This window comes from Euprymna scolopes, chromosome 5 (assembly GCF_053919585.1).
Source record: "Euprymna scolopes isolate OS-2025 chromosome 5, ASM5391958v1, whole genome shotgun sequence".
In the NCBI taxonomy this organism is placed as follows: domain Eukaryota; kingdom Metazoa; phylum Mollusca; class Cephalopoda; order Sepiida; family Sepiolidae; genus Euprymna; species Euprymna scolopes.
This window is the reverse complement of record NC_136486.1, coordinates 132853311-132873868: the sequence shown is the minus strand read 5'-3', so window position 1 is coordinate 132873868 and position 20558 is coordinate 132853311. Positions and strand designations below refer to the sequence as shown.

At 33.1% G+C, this 20558-nt stretch overlaps 1 protein-coding gene across 9 annotated transcripts in view; it reads left to right on the top strand.

The window, feature by feature from the left end:
* The window catches only part of LOC145276974 (serine/threonine-protein kinase tricornered-like), a 582645-nt gene that overhangs the window by 22429 nt on the left and 539658 nt on the right, over window positions 1–20558 (top strand). The gene's annotated exons all lie outside the window — the stretch shown is intronic.

Here is a 20558-nt window from a genome sequence, read left to right as displayed (position 1 = left end):
ATACAGCAGCCATTGGGGCAATATAGTAATTGTTAGCAGTGGAAATTTGGTAAATTGGATTACTTAAGGGAATGGCTCATAAAAAAACTTGTTTACGTTGGACTTGAAGATCATCATATTGTAATGAACTGGAAAGCAAGCAGACGAGAGCATTCCACAAGCATGCAGTTCTAAGAAGCTTTGTTCATGGAATCCACATTTAGGTTTAGACACAGAGTGGGGGAAATTATTGATAGTGGTTTAAGCTAAACAAGTGTTTTTTTATGAAAGTTTGAAAAGGAGGACCATAGATTAGATCTCAGATGAGCACTTGCTATGAAAATAACAGCAGAGGCAGGCTGGTAACATCTCTTCTGTGAGAAAAAAGGTTGCAGGAAAGAGAAAAGGGAATCCTTTACTAGGCTATGAAGTTTGTTTTCAACTTTGTCAAGACAGGATGAGGTGCTTTGAGCAGCTCCCACCCAGATGTGGCAACAGTACTCCATCCTAGGACGTACTAGGTAGAGAATTACATTAGTGAAATATCTAAAGCTGCATCTAAGAAAAAAAAAGTTTATTATAAAACAAAAGGGAATAACACCACAATAGTAAAACTACATAACCCATAGAAGGGTGTGGGAAGATATAATCAGCAAAAGGCGACTAATTTGGGATTTTGTCTTAAGAAAATTTAACTGATAATACAAATCCACTCATCTTACTTTATTTTTTATTTTTTTTTTATATACTACCCAGAGAAATTCTTATCATTTGCACAACCAAAAGGCCAATCTTGACACATCATTCTTTGTTGGAATGAGCTATGATTGGATTAAAGTTATCCTCCCAGGCATAAGGGACGGTTTAAAAGCGTGTTGCTTGAATAGTCATTTCATACTGAGAAATGTTGGTAGGGACATTCATAGCTATTTTTGTACTCTTCCAAAGTGCCTCTTGGATGAGCCACTGTCTTTTATTTTGTTGACCTCTTATCACATCCTGCTGCTGTAGGGAGCACATAAGAGCTTTTGTTTTCACCCTCTTTCCTTTTTTTATATTTATTTTATACTTATCCGGATATCCTTGGCACCTGTTTTCAGGGGTTGATTCCTAAATTGCCCAAACCTTTTGTCTGAATTAGGTTTGTTTTGGTCTTAGGAGACTCTTCAAGGGTATTACGGTCCTGGATATGACCTTAAACTATATCTGATGGTGAGGCCCCAGCTTGCAGGCTTTGGTGAGTGTGGAGCCACTCTTTAATTGCCATCTCTCCCAGGTCCACTCTGACCCGGAGTGGTAGTACCTGTTGTTATATATAATATATATATATATGTATGTATGTATGTAAAAAGTAAGTAGGTACCATTATTATCAGTAAAGATTGCTGTAAAAGTTCTGATCGCCCTAAGTAAAATGCTATGGATTTTTTTTTCCGTCTTTGATGACAACAGTGGAAGTCGAATCCTGAGGTTTCAAGCAATTTGGCATTGTATATCTTTAATTAACACTATAATACGGTTCTTCTGAAACCGAATTATAATTCTTATTTGGTCCATGCTATAATTAAAAGGTAGTATATGATGGATATTATAGCTGAAACAAATATCAATTAGCATAAAATATTGTTTCAAGGTTTTACTTCTGCTGTGTATATTGTTTCTGGATGCTGATCATTGATGACCGCAGGAATGTTAAACTATTTTTTGTGACTCGTCTATTTGTGTGTTGTTGCGAGTTGATGACGATAAAAAATTGGCAGGATACTATTTTTAACTTAATTAGATAATTCCCAAATATATTCCATTAGAAAAATTTATTGTTTGGTAAATTTAATTTTCAGTTTGTGTTATTGTTGGAAATAAAATATCAACTACGTAATAGTGATTATATGTACTTCATTATGATTCATGTTGCCAAAGAAATTGACTAAATGAAATGGTGCCAAGTTTTTAAAAATTTATTTTTTTGGCAACCCTACTTGAAGTAACATTTACTGATAATAAATTGACTAGCTTTAGTAAAAATAAAGTTATATCTATACTAGCTGTCCCTACTTGGCACAGCCCAGGAGTTTTACTTTCATTTTTGTTTCTTGTTCTGTTATTCGTTTGCTGTATCAGGAACTTGATGATTTTCTGTAATCATCTTTTGTCAGGATCCTGGGAAACACCGGTAGCTCTAATAGTAAAAAAAATATTTTCTTGATAATCACATTTTTATATGATGTTCTACAAAACCATTTATTAATGATACTTTTGCATATGATTTAACTAAGACGTTCTGAAATAACTTGAAAAATCTGTCTTGCACATATGAATACAACGATTGAAAAGAAAAGCATATCGACTCTTCTATATATTGTAAACGCAGACGGTTTAACTAAAAAAAAAAAAAAATAGGAATTTTCTCTTCTGCATAAACACAATAACTGAGAAAGGAAGCCTATTCATTCTTCCGTATGTTGGTAAGAAAGCGCATTGACTGTTTCAATTATTGGAAACAAAAATAATGTAACAGAATTAAGAAATACCGAAGGTGTTATGCACAACATGAAAAACTGGAATCTTAGGAAAATCTCCATTATTTCACTAATTATAGAAGCAACTTGACGTGTGAAAAACTTATTAAAAAAAACCCTACCTTGTAAATATACCCAGTAAACCAAGTGCAAGAAATACAAACGTAACAGGTTAGAATTTTAAAACCACCTCCCGGTTAGACTGTATAAGATAGCAGGTGAATGCCACAAAAATAAGAAAATTAAACAAAAACTTTTTTTTTTCCCCCAAATATTGGTAATAAACATGGTTTTAAAAAATGTTATAGTTAAAAAAAAAAAAAAAATCGTCGCCTTAGATGTAAAAGATGAGTTGCTTACTGTACACGTCTTTGCTATCCAGCAGTGTCCATAAAAACAATTCCTTATTGTTGAACTATGGAACGAAGTGTTATGCAAGATAAATATTTTCCAAGACTATAAAACTAAGAACTTTGCAGCCAATAGTAAACTGGGTTTATATAAACAATGTGAGAATGTAGAATGCCTAAATGTGCTGTTTATCTATAATTATTAGACGATCGTATGTGTGTACATATACATACTTGTGATTTTTTTTTTTTCAAATGATAATAAAGTGAGAATATTCAACTGCATTGTTTACTCATAATTATTAAATTGCAAGCAAACACTCGTTTTAAAACTAAGCTTTCAATTTTTTTTACTCTGTAAAATGTTGAAAGTATTTTTATTAAATGTAAATATTTTGTAACACGTCCACTCATTACAAAACAAATTTTGCTTTTTACATGAAATTATTCATGTATTTTTCCAAAATAAAGAATACATTGAGGTAAAAGTGAGGTGATGAATGATATTTGACTCCTGAAAAGTTCTCTCATCAAAATACTAGAACGGATGAACATAAAACTATGAGTTACCTTCAATAAGTTTCCAGACTTTTTCATATGGGCACTTTTATTGTTAGTACACACATGAAACTCTAGTCCCTTTTGAAGTAATCTCCTCTGGCTGCAATACACTTGTTGTACCATTCCAACAACTTCTAGAAGGCCCCATGGAAGTTCTCTTGTGTGATCATGTCAGTGACCCTAGTCACAGTCTCTTTCATCTCAATTGTCTTATAATTACAGCTTCTAAGGTTTTCATTGAGCTTAGGGAATAACCAGAAGTCACAAGGAATAAGGTTTGGATTATAGGGAGGCTGAGGAATTGTCTTGATGCCCATGACAATGTCTTTCTTTCTGATCTTCTCTGAGCACCCTTAGGACAAACTTCGCAGATCTTCTGCATCTTCAATTCCTCATGAATAATTGTGAGTACAGTTCCCACACTGACATCAAACTGTGCACTTATCTCTATAGACACACGATGGGCCTTGTCCATGAAATTCTTTATTTGGCCAATCAGCTCTGGTGTTTTTAGTCCTCTCATCATCCCTCACATTCGGACTCTCTGCCTTCCTTGAATCTCTTATGCCACTCAAAAACTGATGCTTGATTCATGCAAAATGGTCCAAAAGCAGTCTGAAGCATTCCAAACATTTCTGTGGCATTTTTCTAAGTTTAAAACAATATTATTGCATATTAAGTGTTTCTGTGTTCAGGTGGCATTTTTGAAATTCATCAGCTGTGACAATCAGGCTTTAGTAAAGTGTATTCCAATTCCTGCTGTAGCTGTTCATTTGAACCTGAAATTTAAAAAATTTGTCAGTTATCTCATATGTACAGCAATAACATACTGAATTTTCAAGTCTATGACAATTTTAAAAGCCTGTACAGTAAAAGTCTGGAAACTTATTTAAGGCACCTTGTAAGAGTAGAATACTCCTAAGGATTATATAAATTTAGGAATTCAATTCTGAAAGTTTATTGAATTAAAAAAAAACACCAGAGAACAAAAAATTCTAAAAAAAAAAAAAAAAAAAAAAAAAAAAATCATTAATCCAGAGATTTGATTCACCATTTTTTTTTTTTTTTTTTTCCATGTGGTTATAGTTGTGATGCAGAATCTTTCCTGGCTTTTAGGCTAGGATTGAAGCATATTACCTGTTTTGTCCTCTGTCGGAGGATGAGAAATCCTTGACTGAAGCAAGTTTAGTTCTTGTCCAATCTAGAACTGGATATGTTTACAAAAATATTTCTTGTATTTTATGAATGTTCACCAAAATCCATTGTACAGACACTTGTTTCTCCTATTTTTATAGAACAGAAAAAATGAAAGCAGAAAGCAGTGTTTAACTTTTGTGGTTATGCAGTAATAACAATTTTTGACTCCAACAAATTATTACAATCCTCTTAAAAGGCACTTAATCAAAGGAAAATAGCCAATGTAAAAACATTTTAAAGACAACCAACTTTTTTTATTTTGCAATTTGCCACATGATCATAGTGCACTAACTTGCACGGATACACCTGGTGCTGGTTATCCTGATTTAATCTTAACAGCTTAAGAATCTTCATAAAATATCTTATTGCCTCATATGTATATGCCGTGCTGTCTATAAAACTAAATTAAGCCTCCTTGTGCCACAAGTAAACAACTAGTAGACAATCTGACGGGCAGAAAAGGAAAAAACTCCAAAAGAGTGGGTGCTTCTATTAAACTATGGAATTAGCAATTAGTTCAAATCTTGTTAAATATGTTGTATTCATTTACGAATGTAGAGAAAAAAAAATACTTGATAAATAGCCATTACTAAAAAAAAAAAAAAAAAAAATTTTTTTGTTGGTAACAAATATACAAATTCTCCACTTTACTATAATCAGTGAAGTTGGAGATTTTATAAAAACACTTAGTTCGGAAGAGTTTCTCTTGCTCACTTTATGCTGGTGGCTGCACTGGTTATTAGTGTTGGTTATTGCACGCTTTGTAATAGTTGTTTTGGCATTAAAATTAACAAAATTGGTTAATATTCCATAATTAAATTGAAGTAAACAGAAAGTGTTATAAAACTAAAAAGGAACTGGTGCATAAGTGTATCCCTAATGCAATGGACTTAGAATGAGAAATGACTGTTTTGGTTTGAAATGGGTTCTACTGTAGGACTCCCTGAAAGTGGAGATGTCACCATATGTCAGGTTAGCTGAAACCAAATTTAATTTTTCATTTGAGTTCAGAAGAAAATTTGTTCATCTTTCTGGATTCTCTAGCATAAAAAAACATTGTGTCCCAAAATTAAATGTCTATTTTGATGCTAATTCCTAATTTCAAAACATTAGGACACCCTGTGCATACGAGTTGAAATGAGGCATTTTGAGAAAACTGAAAACATCTGGACAATTTTTAGAGATGCTGGAAGTCGTGGTGAGATGATTAATCGGAATCGTTAATCGTAAGAATTGTGTATTTTGGGAGCAATCAGAATCGCATCGTTAAAAAATACCTTAGATTTACAATTCTCTTATATTTTTAAGTTTAACTGTTTGTTTGAAGTGAGATTAATGCTGTCAAAAATTTATAAAAACGTCATAGAACTTTTCATAACATTTAATGATATACAAGAATTTTATTACCTATTTTAAAGGTGATCTTTATTTATCTTAAGTTTTCTTATTCTGTCACATACATAGGCAATGTCTGTTTCGAAACTTTGAGGCCCATTATTAGTTATTTGTTTGTACTGTTGAAAAACTTTAGGGGCCGCGAGGTAACATTGTTTTCAATAACAAAAAATAAAAAGGTCGTCAGAAACAGTATTAAGGCGGAGGCAATTTCGAAAGTTTAATAAGTGACTTTTATTTAACAATAGAAATAAACAATTACCAAAAATTCTCTTTTTTATATAGAAATAAAGAGGTAAATTAATTAATTAAATAAGAAACATTAAAGGACAATAAGTATATAATAAAAATATAGAAATAAACCAATTTATTTAAATTTAAAAAATAACATTGTTAAATATTTTTAAAGTCAAATAAATAAATAGGAATAATTTGAGACGATTGAATATAAAAGGCTAAAAATTTAATCAAAGATTTAGTTATTTTTTCATTTAGAAATATTATAGAAAGTGGAATAAAAATCAGTTAGCGATTGAAGCTGCAAAAAAGAAAGCTAAATTTTAAAGTTATCGAGGATAAAGAGAAAATAAAACAAAAATGAATATCAAAAGATAAACAAAACATGTTATTCTCCTTGAAATTTGTTATTGTATTTTTGTTGAATTAATCATGACTTACTTTTTCTTTATATTTTTTAATGTATAAAATAACTCCTGAAATTGATTGTTATTAATTTTATGGTGCATGTTTAATTCATGGTTAAAATATTTGTTTTGACTTTTCTCTTCAATGAAAGAAATTTTACAAAAAAAAAATCAAATCGTTTTCGAAATTCCCTTAATTGTATTTCTACTTTTTTGCTGTACCAGATTTTTTTGCTACACAAGAACTTTTGATTATATAATGGTATATTTCAAAACAATTCCACAGGAATCGTACTTGGTATCGGAATCGTTAATCAACATTTTCCTGGAATCAGAATCGGAAAAAATTTAGGAATCGCCCCAACACTAGTTGGAAGTAATAAACATTAGAATGAGATCAGCTTACCTTCAACTATTATAAAAAATTAAAAAAAAATTTCCAGAATGAACTATATATAATATGAATCTAAGAAGGTAACTGATGTAAAAATCTACATTGTACTGTATGCTTTGTCTTGTGGCAGTCATTTGCACTGACAAGGATTAGCAATAATAGCAAAGTGTGGTTGGTTCTACACAAAGCCTTCACCACTATAAACCAATCATCTATGTGGATTTCTGAACAACTTAGTTGTTGTGGCGGAAGCTCATATGCCAAAATCGATGGGAGTTCATTTCATATAGTCTTTTCTGGCTCACAACTCGCAGAAAACAAATTCCAATGCAAGGCGCTTCCTCGTTCCCCGTCGACACTACTTGTTGTTGATGGAATTTTGGAATAATCAAAGTAATCATTGCAAATTACTCCGATAACGAAAATTCTTTTTTTGATCATTACAAAACCCTTCTATTTCCAAGTTTAACCTATTGCTGATCTTTGTATCTTTATAAACTTTTTTTTTTTTTTTTTTTTTTTTTTTTATTTATTTCCTTTCTCGGTATACCGCTTTAATATTGTCTTATTTCTTTTCTTTTTTAACATCAGTCAAACATGGTAGTGTTTGAATATGTGGTTACATGGCAGTTTTAGTCATTTAGAACTGCTTTAAAGCTTCACCACTCGGTCATTTTTCGACCAAATTTCAAAGAATTAGTTTATAGATCACCTTCTCAGCTATATTGTGAAAACAAAAAAAGATCAATTTTCGTTCTGTAAAACAAAGTTATGAATTTTCTGGTGTTAACAATCGTAAAAATATGTAAGGTGACCGACGTTTTATGACTGGTTTCCATAGCAACCACTGTTTCTACTAATTAACTGCTGTTGCTAAAAGAACAAGTGAAACGGAATGAAAGCATGAAAGGGAGATAATTGGGGGGATTTTATTGAAAGCAGACGAGTGTCGTACATTGTTATTACACATGTATTTATGGGGGCAAAAAATAAGATTGAAATTAAACAAAGAACAAGTGAATTTATTGGAAGCCTGGAAAAATCACGGATTACAATAGAAAAATGCAAGCATGAAAAGTAATATGGTTAAGCTTAAACATGGAAAAGAAAAGGGCAAGATATTCGAGCAAAAGATATAAATTTATAACTTAAAATATTGCAGTATTAGGAATTTTTTTAAAAATTCAATTTATAACATTATATAATCAATTCTTAATGCTGCAATATTTTAAGTTAGAAATTTATATTTTTACTAAAATATCTTGTCCTTTTCTTTTTTCCAGTTTAACAACCAGTCCTTTACTTTTCCATGTTTAAGCTTAATCATATTACTTTTTATGTTCGCATATATATATATATATATATATATATATATATATATATAAAGCAGATTTACTAAATTTTACTTAATTTGAGGCAGACACGTTGCTTAATTAGAAGAGTTTTTCTAAAACAATGTTACAAAACTTTGTAATAATTAAGCATGGCTATATAGTACAAAGCTTATTGGCAAACTGACTTTGTAAGCTGGATACCAATTAGAGTTGGCGGCTTACATGTTTTCATTAAATGATACAATAACAGCGCATTTTCGTCCCACCTGGTATTACTTTTTAAAAACAAAACAACTGTGGCAGTAGAATGATGGCCCACGTCACTAGTGGCGAGATGTTATAAATACAGAGTTGTTCATCTCTATGGTTTATTCTACCTGAAGCTCTGTTTATTCTAAGTACGTTTTGAACACTTGCCAACCATCAAAGTTAATATATTTGGCAAGTAACATTACTCAGGGCCGATTTGTTGATTAGGCTGTTGCCTTTATAGACTTGTAGGCGTGATCTCATCAGTAAAGCATTGTACAGAAGGTGAGGGTTTTGATCTTTAGTGCTATTTTTATCGGTAATAATTATCAGTTTTATTTACCATGTTCCAATTGGAGCTCTACCTCCCCCTTCTATTCGATAATCAGTCTTACATAACGGTAGTATGTAAGGGTTCACCATAAGTAACTATATAATTTTCAACATAAATGTAACATGGAAGAAATATGCAACTGCAATATAGAAACTGGCAAAAGTGCCTCAAGTTTTTTTTTTTTTTTTTTTCCCCCTTCAACATAAGTGCTGTTTATAAAATTTTTGTGTGCTTTTCATAGAGCTCAATGCAATCTCTTAATCTTTCAGGGACGGAGTAACTTACTTTAATGCACAGCTTTAACAACACTTGAGCAATAGCAATTTGGATTTGATCAAATTCAACAGTGCTATAAACATTTCTGCTTTTGAAAGACACATGAAATAGAAATGTTTAATTATCAACAAACAAAAGATCTATAGTTTTGTCAGACTCTGTATTTGGTGTATTCCTTTTAAGTAGAGGTAAATCCTGTTATATTTGTATAAGCTTTTTTTTAAAGTTCTCTCTTGTTTATCGATTTTGTTTTTGGTGCAAGCAGATCTCAACAAATTTTTGAAAAGTCCGTTTCTTTATATTAGGAAGTTTGACATGCATGTGTAGACAGGATCAGCCAAAAATAACTATAATTCTATTTCAACATGATGAATGAAACATGGAAGAAATATACAACTGCAATATAAAAACTGGCAAAGTGTACGCTTAAGCTTTTGCAATATTAAGCTTGTTTATTAAAACCCTTTTTACAGTTCTGCATGCTCTCTATAGAGTTCAGTGCATTTTGCTAATCTTTTAGAGACTGGCCGACATACTTTAGCATATAGCTTCAGCCGGTACTTGAGCAATGGCAACTCTGATTTGTTCCTCAAGTTCAATAAAGCTATAAAAATGATTTCTGCTTTAGAATGATATACAAAATGGAAGAAATGCTTAAATATCAACAAGGTTACAAATTTGGAAAAGAATACATTGTATACCTTGCTAAGACTGCTGCAAAGTTGGGCTCTCTATAGTGCTAGAAAATTACTTGCATCTGATTGTATCGCTACAAAGCCACCATTCACCCATGCATGGAGTATTGTTGCTACATCTAGGCTGGTGGATCTACTACTAGTCTCCTTCTTTTAGACAGGGCAAAAAAAATGTCTCCAACCTAATAGGTCCCACATTATCAACAAAGTTCACACCTGTGTCCCATTGCTACAATGTTACGTACCTGTTTTGAGTATTTTAATAGAATGTGTTCTGAAGAACTTGTAACACTTGTGCCCCCTCGACGTAAATACCTCCTGACGGACCTGACAAGCTGCAAAATCACACCCCTTTACTGTATAGGTCCTTAGATTTCGGAAGGCCTTCTACTATAATAGATTTTTTTCCCCCCTGAAACTGTTAGTTTGACCCCCCCCTCCCTCCCCAGTCTCTTGCTTCCCTGGCTGTACTGACATGCAGAAACTTTATTGTAATGTAAACGGACCTCTTGCTCATCTCCTTACATAGTCTCCTGTAGGCATAGTCCCAGATAGTAGTCCCTTATGCACTAGTGACAATTTACCTTGTTTGAGATGGATAAGAGGAAAGGTAAAAAAATTAAAAAAAAAACACCCTGAAATAGTTATTTATTGTGGGGTTGGGTTAGGCATGGTTACATATGTATCATAATAAAAACGCTAATTTACTTAAAAAATGAAAACAAATGTAACCCTCTGTCTCTTTTATTAGGAAGCTGTTAGCCATGCTAAATAAGCTATTAACCCTATACACTATGGGGAGGAACCCTGCTTGATTTAATGGTATCAAAGGCATACATGGTAAAATTAAATTTCTATGAAAGTTTATTCAGCAAAGTTTTTTTTTTTTTTTTAATTTAGAATTTTTATACGTCGTTCACCAAAACTATTCTTTTGAGATAGAATGATTTTTCAAAGTGCATTAACATGGTGACTAGCACAGATGTTTAAAAACAGGACTAAAATTTGTTGAAAAAGTGAAATTAAATTAAAAATAATTAACTCGTTTGCAAAAAAAGAAAAAAAAAATTGTACAAAGAAAAACAAATCATTAGAAAAATGAACAATTAAATTTATGTACTAATTTCGTAGATATAGCCTGAAAAATAGCCGATATTATAAGTTAAATTTTATGAAAATGTCGCTGTTTTTACTCCTTTGTTAGCAATGTAAACAGGCGAGTTTCACATACCTACGTTTTGAACACTGCCAAGTTTCAACCTCTGTTGCATCACTATCTCCGTGTTTGTTTTATAAATATTTCCATGAAATGTGTTTCGATATACTTATTGCACCGTTTACTCTTAAATGCAAATCCTGACCTACTCAACTAGCGGCAACATCCTACCTCTTCATTGTGGAAGTTCCTATATGCCTGGAAATTTTATACTCTAGTTTGAACCATAGTACTAAACGTATGTGTGTCTATAATTGAATTGTGGTGTGTTGAATGTGTGTATATGTGGCACTTCTAAATGTGTTTCTTATCATAAATGGACCATATGTCGTTATGTATGTTGTATAACACTGTTTTTGTTCTAAATGTCTATTTTACGGCCCATGATTCGTCTCCTCTAGTGGTGTTGATGCGTGCGTGTCGACATAATTACATATAACGCATAACCGGACATAACGACATACCTGTTTGTTTGTTTTTTTTTTATTTTTTTTTTCTGGGAGGTTGGTCCTTGAGGAGGCTGGAATCCCTTAAAAGGAACAGGATCCAAGACGATGTGAGATTTTATATTTTTATTCACTCGAAGGCATTTTGTCATGGCAGAACTGGAGTGAATGACGACTTTTGCAGAAATTTAAATGTGATGTGAAGATTTTTCTGCCTACTCTTCACTCAGATTCCCACCCAAACCATGTCTGGTCCCTATCGCGGTATCATCTTATGATTCGGTAGAAAGTGTCTTGTTAGTGGTGAATGTGTGTGTGTGTGTGTGTATATATATATATATATATATATATATATATATATATTGTTGGCAACCAAAAAGATCTTTGTAGCCTTGTAGATGTGCTGATTTATTTTTTTTATTTGTCTATTGTGTAATCTCCTTCCACAAATGTCGATATTTGTTCGATTTTAAAAATATAAATGACTTGTGTTAGCATATTTCGCGTCTCCAAATTTAAACATATCGATGTAATTAAACAGATGATTGAACTGCCTGCCTCTGGTAGACTGAATAGGGTGCATAGTTGACAGTTTCTGGAGTGTTGCTTATTTACACCTTGAAGACTACTTTAGAATACGGTGGGGGGGGGGGGGCAAAAAATTGTTAATATAAAAAATGAAATTAGGTCACGAGTTTTACTTCACTTCAAATAAATTAATTTGATAAAAAGTGTCAACTAAATTTGTCTCCTCTACAAAAAATCGTTGGCAAAAAAAAAATACTTGTGACAGCTTGATACTGAATTTAGTTAGGTTTATTTGTAAATGTACAATGTCAATGATAAACAACACCATCTGTTGTTTGATGAGATAGCAAGAACATTCTTCTAGAATTTATGAGAATTAGACTTTTTAGCTATAGGTCTTCATCTATATTATATTTCTCTTAGTCTGTCCGTTTCACATTTCTCAGAAACTACATTTCTAGAGGAAATTTTATGTGGACCTTTATAAGATGCAGCAAACTAAGTATTATGATATCCATTCGATGCCCCTTTGGGGATTAATAGGATTAGTATTTTATGCAAAATTAGCACATTCAACTATCACATTCAATTTTTCAGATGAGGATGAATTATTTGTATTCTTCAGACTACAGTTCTCATCTTGAGTGTTATTTTCACAACGTTTTGGTTGATGTAACCTCTGGAAATCTTTCAGTCGAACACAAGAGGGGGTATCTGAATTCCTAAATAATGTGCAATTAGATTTTGAGTGTTACTCGCACTTAGGATTGAACTTTCACCGTCAAGAATAACACTAAAGATGAAAAGAGTAGTTCAAAGAAGACAAAATATAGCCATATTCAATCAATTGAGTATAAAGAACTCATTCTAAGTCAACAGGCTATAACTTTTGCCTGCTTTTAATGGGTTAAAATGTCTAATATTGATATACTCTTGTATGTTTCTCGTGTATATGAACTCGGTCTAATATCACTCAATCAGCTGTGACAATTGCATCTCTATATTTTCAGTCTTTTGTTTATTTTTTTTGCACGGTTTTTACATTCTGTTCCTTCTGTTGGCTTCTTTTTGGCATTGTTATTTTTTATCTAATACATTTACAAACATATCTTGGTGTCATTTATATTTTTTCTATGCCTATACTCCCATTGTCACTGTTTTATGCCTATACTCCCATTGTCACTGTTTTATGCCTATACTCCCATTGTCACTGTTTTATGCCTATACTCCCATTGTCACTGTTTTATGCCTATACTCCCATTGTCACTGTTTTATGCCTATACTCCCATTGTCACTGTTTTATGCCTATACTCCCATTGTCACTGTTCTATGCCTATACTCCCATTGTCACTGTTCTATGCCTATACTCCCATTGTCACTGTTCTATGCCTATACTCCCATTGTCACTGTTCTATGCCTATACTCCCATTGTCACTGTTCTATGCCTATACTCCCATTGTCACTGTTCTATGCCTATACTCCCATTGTCACTGTTCTATGCTTATACTCCCATTGTCACTGTTCTATGCTTATACTCCCATTGTCACTGTTCTATGCTTATACTCCCATTGTCACTGTTCTATGCTTATACTCCCATTGTCACTGTTCTATGCTTATACTCCCATTGTCACTGTTCTATGCTTATACTCCCATTGTCACTGTTCTATGCTTATACTCCCATTGTCACTGTTCTATGCTTATACTCCCATTGTCACTGTTCTATGCTTATACTCCCATTGTCACTGTTCTATGCTTATACTCCCATTGTCACTGTTCTATGCTTATACTCCCATTGTCACTGTTCTATGCTTATACTCCCATTGTCACTGTTCTATGCTTATACTCCCATTGTCACTGTTCTATGCTTATACTCCCATTGTCACTGTTCTATGCTTATACTCCCATTGTCACTGTTCTATGCTTATACTCCCATTGTCACTGTTCTATGCTTATACTCCCATTGTCACTGTTCTATGCTTATACTCCCATTGTCACTGTTCTATGCTTATACTCCCATTGTCACTGTTCTATGCTTATACTCCCATTGTCACTGTTCTATGCTTATACTCCCATTGTCACTGTTCTATGCTTATACTCCCATTGTCACTGTTCTATGCTTATACTCCCATTGTCACTGTTCTATGCTTATACTCCCATTGTCACTGTTCTATGCTTATACTCCCATTGTCACTGTTCTATGCTTATACTCCCATTGTCACTGTTCTATGCTTATACTCCCATTGTCACTGTTCTATGCTTATACTCCCATTGTCACTGTTCTATGCTTATACTCCCATTGTCACTGTTCTATGCTTATACTCCCATTGTCACTGTTCTATGCTTATACTCCCATTGTCACTGTTCTATGCTTATACTCCCATTGTCACTGTTCTATGCTTATACTCCCATTGTCACTGTTCTATGCTTATACTCCCATTGTCACTGTTCTATGCTTATACTCCCATTGTCACTGTTCTATGCTTATACTCCCATTGTCACTGTTCTATGCTTATACTCCCATTGTCACTGTTCTATGCTTATACTCCCATTGTCACTGTTCTATGCTTATACTCCCATTGTCACTGTTCTATGCTTATACTCCCATTGTCACTGTTCTATGCTTATACTCCCATTGTCACTGTTCTATGCTTATACTCCCATTGTCACTGTTCTATGCTTATACTCCCATTGTCACTGTTCTATGCTTATACTCCCATTGTCACTGTTCTATGCTTATACTCCCATTGTCACTGTTCTATGCTTATACTCCCATTGTCACTGTTCTATGCTTATACTCCCATTGTCACTGTTCTATGCTTATACTCCCATTGTCACTGTTCTATGCTTATACTCCCATTGTCACTGTTCTATGCTTATACTCCCATTGTCACTGTTCTATGCTTATACTCCCATTGTCACTGTTCTATGCTTATACTCCCATTGTCACTGTTCTATGCTTATACTCCCATTGTCACTGTTCTATGCTTATACTCCCATTGTCACTGTTCTATGCTTATACTCCCATTGTCACTGTTCTATGCTTATACTCCCATTGTCACTGTTCTATGCTTATACTCCCATTGTCACTGTTCTATGCTTATACTCCCATTGTCACTGTTCTATGCTTATACTCCCATTGTCACTGTTCTATGCTTATACTCCCATTGTCACTGTTCTATGCTTATACTCCCATTGTCACTGTTCTATGCTTATACTCCCATTGTCACTGTTCTATGCTTATACTCCCATTGTCACTGTTCTATGCTTATACTCCCATTGTCACTGTTCTATGCTTATACTCCCATTGTCACTGTTCTATGCTTATACTCCCATTGTCACTGTTCTATGCTTATACTCCCATTGTCACTGTTCTATGCTTATACTCCCATTGTCACTGTTCTATGCTTATACTCCCATTGTCACTGTTCTATGCTTATACTCCCATTGTCACTGTTCTATGCTTATACTCCCATTGTCACTGTTCTATGCTTATACTCCCATTGTCACTGTTCTATGCTTATACTCCCATTGTCACTGTTCTATGCTTATACTCCCATTGTCACTGTTCTATGCTTATACTCCCATTGTCACTGTTCTATGCTTATACTCCCATTGTCACTGTTCTATGCTTATACTCCCATTGTCACTGTTCTATGCTTATACTCCCATTGTCACTGTTCTATGCTTATACTCCCATTGTCACTGTTCTATGCTTATACTCCCATTGTCACTGTTCTATGCTTATACTCCCATTGTCACTGTTCTATGCTTATACTCCCATTGTCACTGTTCTATGCTTATACTCCCATTGTCACTGTTCTATGCTTATACTCCCATTGTCACTGTTCTATGCTTATACTCCCATTGTCACTGTTCTATGCTTATACTCCCATTGTCACTGTTCTATGCTTATACTCCCATTGTCACTGTTCTATGCTTATACTCCCATTGTCACTGTTCTATGCTTATACTCCCATTGTCACTGATCTATGCTTATACTCCCATTGTCACTGATCTATGCTTATACTCCAATCATCAATGGGAATCTTATTGGAGAACAAATATTCACAACATGTGGTATTCAATGATCAATAAAATTTTGGAGTAAGCTATTTAGCCCATATCATAGCCAATGAAGGTCTGCATCTTATATGGCATTGACTTTGAAATTCCACTAAAATTTCAGTCATGACCAAATATTTCAACTTCAAAATTTTCCAACTCTGATACTCTTTAACAGTAGCTATGCAATATTTCAACTGGATCAAATTGTTTTTAAGCTATCAGTGTTTCTATGGCATAACTTTGGGAATACTTCATGCAATATGGAGAAATAAGGCCCCGATTAAACTTAATAATATCCTTACGTTGTCAGATGAAAGTATGCAGTCTTATGATGGACTCGTGTTCTTGTTTAATGCTAAATCAGATTATTTTGATGAAACGTTTTAGGTTCCCATTCTTGATGTCTTCAAATATTGTTTATGCCTGAGGAATTAATGTGTATATCAAAGTGCATTTTAATTTCATATCAAAGACAGGTTCTAATATACAAATTGATGGGAACCTGAAAAATCTTGCAAGTCCGGGTAAGAGGGGAAATGGTACCACAATAGGTGACTCCACACTTCCTGAACATTAAAGCTTGACATTGAAAGAAGTGAAAATCATTTGATAAGTTTTCTAAGTTTAAATGTATTTTTTTTTTTTTTTTTTAATACTCTTCATAAATGGTGTAATTTTCAATAATGAATTGAATGTAGACCAATATTTCTTTCCCTTTGCAAAAACCAATTATGTCAAATTCAAAAATAAGAACATTTTCTTCTACAAAACAACTAACTAAACCAAACTCCATGAAGAAAATAAGATATAAAGAACTTGAAGCATAAAACCTTTTCCCACAATTACTGGATTTGACATTAAATAACCTGTCATTAAACAAAAACAACTAAACTAATATTTGCTGATGTCTTTTTTGTTATGTTTTGTTTCTGTTTGATAACATTTAATTATGGAATGATAATTATTGTAAACAATTTAATGCTATTTCATTCCTAGTTTAAAGTAGTACAGAAGTTTATACCTTTGATGTTATTAGTAGGTAAGCGAACATAATAGATTTGGTTTTAATTTGGTTTGCTGATTCCATAGTCTGAGTTGGTAACCAGTAGGCTACTTGACCACATTTCCTTGGATCAATTCATCAAATGATCAGGATCACTTAAAAAGTAACTAATGCTTAAGAGAGAAGACTATGTGGGTGTGAGTACAGAATGCAGAAAAGAGTGTGAGGGAATATTCAACAGTTACAAAGAACGACTGGCAAATGTTTGTGAAATAGGCTTTATTCAATTGACATGGTAACGCATAACTTTAGAAGGTATACCTTTTACTGTAATCTCATGAATTGAATAAACTCATTTCACATAAAAACACAAAACAAAACATTTGATCATATTTGGAGTCTTCCCACTGCATTATTTTCACAACGTGTACCTTGTCAAACTTGGATATCCTTTTGTGGAACTCTGGAATCTGCACAAAATGAAACCTTGGTAGCATACACCCATTGTGTCAACCATGACTGAGTAAAAATCTTAAGTAATTCCCAATTGTATTCTTAGTGTCGTCTGTACTGTGGATTAAACCTTCAACCTGCAGATTCCCAAGTTTGACAAAATACACCTGAAGGTCAGAGATTACATTGACGGAAACCTTGTTAAAATAACACTTAAGATGAGAACAGTAGTCCAAATAATATGAACAATCAATTCTCATCTTAAAAATTCAGAAACGTAAAATATTTGCTAATCATTGTGTATATTTAGATGAGAATGGTCCCTTTTTTTTTTTTTAAATTCTTAGTATAAAAATGTTCTGTTAATTAACTTTTTAAATAAAATTTAAGTAAATTTTTTAACTTTTTTTTTTTTTTTTTTTTTTTTTTTTTAATGAAAAGTGTGTAATCTGTTTGAACTTCATATTGATGATTCAACTTTTCAATTTTCCATTGATCGTTGTTTATATTCAGTTTCTCTATCAACGTTACCACCGGACCTTGTGTGAAAATGACTGATAGATACAAAAATCTTAATCTATTAATGTATTTCATTTTTTTTTTCTCCGAATCTTGGTTAACTTGAAAAAAAAAATTACTAAATATTCAACGTTTTATATATGATAGTTTACATTTATGTTCAAATGTATGCTAAGTATAAAATACATTTCTGATAGGTGGTTTATGAGACTGCAGTAAAATATCAAGAGAAGTCACATTCTATTACATATAGAATGTATAGTTTCAAGAAAATTTGACCAGACTGCTCAATTTACCAGAGTAAGAGGTCAGCCTATTTAAATAGGTACACACAAATGTTTAGAAGAGAACTTGGTTTCATAGCTATATCGATTTCAAGGAATCTGTAGATACATGCAGCTAATCTTCCAAATTATAGTCTGGAAATTGGAGGGTTGCAAATTTGGTCAACTTCCTGAACACATTCTAGGTGAGAAAACCTTGCCCGGAACTATGTTGCACTTGAAATGATCCCCAAAAATTGCATGACTTTCTTTAGCATGCTTGTTTCTTCAGTTCCCACCACAATGGTTAAAGTGTGTGTGTATGCTATCGTTACTAAACTGAAAGGTTGTTTTATGATGGTAGAATGCTCATTATCAGGGATAGAGCATACATAAATTTAGTTTGAGTAACATGGAATTGTTTGTGGTGATTATTCTCAATTTTGTTTATTTCCAACCCTTGCAGCTTAAATTTATCGTTCTTGATTATTTTATATACTAGCTATACCCGGCCATGTGTTGTTGTGGCTCGGTTTCTTTAAATAGAAATACAACAAAAAAAAAAGAGCTGTAAATTTATTTAATATAGATATTTATCTCATGAAAAGTTGCATTCTGTAATGTTTATATACATTTATTTATTTTTTTTTTGCAATTGTTTTAACAAGTTTTTTTTTTTTTTTTAACACATGCACATAAACACATGCATGCACGGACTATAATAAGGACCATTATCGACACATGTTTTTTTTGTTTATGTTCTCAATATTTGTGGATACACAATGTTTTGAGACTTGTTAATGTTTATAGCAAACACCCAGCAAGTTGTGAAGTGCAATGCGTGCACACACACAAGACAGGAATGGCCTAAGCATGAAATGAACTTGACACTGCAAATGTTTTTTAATATTGTAATTTTAGTAAAGCATGCAATTGGATTCTGGAATATGAGAATTATCAGAGCTCGGACAATTAGAACGGAAGTTTTGTGAGGGAGCCGTTATTTATGAATCGGAAACTAAAGATTGTTAGGTCTATGTATTTAATAGGCAGTTATGAGTGGTGAAAGCACAGAATCTGTGGAAAGTGTAGAGTTTGTTCCGGTGACAACTGATAGTAATGGTAGGACTAAATATTTAGAGAAAAATAAGGGATTTCTTCCTCAAAAGATGTGATGGTGTTGCTCATAGGATGCAATGTAGCATTTTAATATCACGGATGAATATGTATAAAAAGCTACATAAGATAGTGGCCATTAGCCTAGATGTATTGAATTTGTATGTGGCATCTGTTGCAAACCTACGATACTTTTGTCCAGAAGGAAATTTCTGCAGTCATAATAGACTTCGTAGCCTTGTAGATGTCCTTTTCTCTTCCCTGCAACCTCTCACAGAAGAGATGTTGCGAGTTTGTCTCTGATGTATCGTTATTTTCATGGAAAGTGTTCGACTGAGCTTCAGTCTATGGTCCCCCCTCGCCTAACTTTCACAAGAAACACTCGTCTAGCTGTAAACACTATCAATAATTCCCCCCACTCTTTATCTGTGCCTAAACCTAAATGTAGATTCCATGAACAAAGCTTCTTTCTTAGAACTGCACGCCTGTGGAATTGTCTTCCGTTTACCTGCTTTCCGGCTGACTACAATATGGTTGTCTTCAAGTCTAACGTAAATAAGTTCTTGATGAGCCGTTCCATATAAGTTATCAAATTTACCGAATTTTCATTACTAATGATTATTATATTGTCCAATTTCTACTGTACACTCTTTAACCCTTATCCTTGAGTGGCCTCTTGGCCTTGATAATGTGGTGAGGCCTATGTAAAAAAAAAAAGTCATTTAGGAGATTGTAAATTCAACTGGTGTCCAAGGCTGTATAGTTATAACAACTCTGATCCTAATAACCTCTTGCTTCCGACTAACTCCTGATTCCACAACTCTCTAGTAATAACGCTTCCATAATAAATACTGCAGTTTTTTATTTTTTTATTTTTTTTGCTGTTTACTAATACAATCAAAATTTAAAGAGCTAAAATTAATACTTTAATTATAGGCCAAGAAAAAGTATTCATAAGTACACAATCCCTGTATTAATATTGTTACAGCTATCTACTTATGATATCCTAATTCTGGAATTTAC